Source organism: Gadus chalcogrammus, chromosome 16 (assembly GCF_026213295.1).
Source record: "Gadus chalcogrammus isolate NIFS_2021 chromosome 16, NIFS_Gcha_1.0, whole genome shotgun sequence".
Lineage (NCBI taxonomy): Eukaryota > Metazoa > Chordata > Actinopteri > Gadiformes > Gadidae > Gadus > Gadus chalcogrammus.
This window is the reverse complement of record NC_079427.1, coordinates 24,925,001-24,926,658: the sequence shown is the minus strand read 5'-3', so window position 1 is coordinate 24,926,658 and position 1,658 is coordinate 24,925,001.

The following is a 1,658-nucleotide window of genomic DNA, read 5'->3' as shown; positions in this document are numbered from 1 at the left end:
GTGTAAAATATTACTCAGGTAAAAGTGGAAGTTCTCTCTTTAAACATCGACTTGAGTAAAAGTATAAAAGTGCTTGGCTTTAAATGTACTTAAGTATCAAAAGTAAAAGTAATTTGGTGTAATGTAATTCCAATGTCTTGCTATATCCTTTATACACTAATTTAAGGTTAAAAGAAACCCCACTAACAACAATCTACCAATCAAGTTTTCTATCTGTGATATCTGGTGCTGATATCATTTGAAATTATCATAATCACCTCTATGGCAGACACACACACACACACACACACACACACACACACACACACACACACACACACACACACACACACACACACACACACACACACACACACACACACACACACACACACACACACACACACACACACACACACACACACAAACACACACAGCATGCATCTCTTGGAAAGGAACGTTGAAAGGAACAACTGGTTTTTCGAATGGAGTGGAGTACGCTAAAAAGTTACAGTAGTACAGTAACAAATTATTTAGCATAAGTAGCTGTCAGGAGTTATTATATGATTACCTTACATCCTGTGAATCCATTGGGCTGAGAGATAGTATTACCCCACTCCCTGCTTCCCCAACGTCCAGGAATACAATATGAATTTGTATATCTGGTAGTTTTAGAAGTAGTTTTCTGTTGTGTTTTTAGACCATTAGAAGGTGTATACTCACACACACAATGAAACACACACATACACACGCCCACACACAAAAACGTGACACACACACACATATCCAATCGGAGGACCCCTTAACACAGGCCTTCACCAGGACTGCCTTTTGTATTAGCTCATCGATTCATGCTTTTGCTACTGAGTCCCACTGGCCTAGTGCGTATGCGTGTGTGTGCTTGTGTGCTTGTGTGCATGCGTGTGTGTATTTTCCGTGCACGCCAAGTTTCTTTCCAAGGCTCCCGTTCGTCTACCCAATGCGTGCAGAAATCAATAGATGGTCTTGGATGACTAGCGTTATTCATAGATACGGGCCCATGTTGGGCAGTGTGTACTCTCTCTCTTTCTCTCACTCTCTCTCTCTCTCTCTCTCTCTCTCTCTCTCTCTCTCTCTCTCTCTCTACCTCTCTCTCTCTCCCTCTCTCTCTCTCTCCCTCTCTCTCTCTCTCTCTCTCTCTCTGTTTCTGTTTCAGCTGACCACACTGCAAAGGGCTGTTTTGGTGTGTGTATCCCCCCCCCCCCGAACTAACCCCCACTGGCAACCATCGTTCACTTTCATCTACTCTTCCTGCCCTTTATCATCCTTTCATTTTTTTTCCCGTCTTCAACCATACCCACTACCTTCTCCCTCTCCTCCATTCTCTCTCTCTCTCCCTCTCTAGATCTCTTCCTCTCTCAACCCATCTCTCTTTCTCCCTGGCTGTCCCTGGCTATTTCTTATGAGTCGATTTCACGAGCCGCTGGAGCGCGGCGCGGTACAGTAGAATGTGCTGTGTGTGCGAGCGTGTATGAATAACAATAGTTGTCCACTGCTCATCAAAGCAAAAATAATTACAGCGCCGCGAAGGCGGAGGCGAACACTTCAAGGCTCATAAGAACGTTGGGGAAGTTGTCATTCCGGTGGAAAGTCACACAGCCCTGTTGTTTATTATTTTTTACCATTACTATAAACGCTAT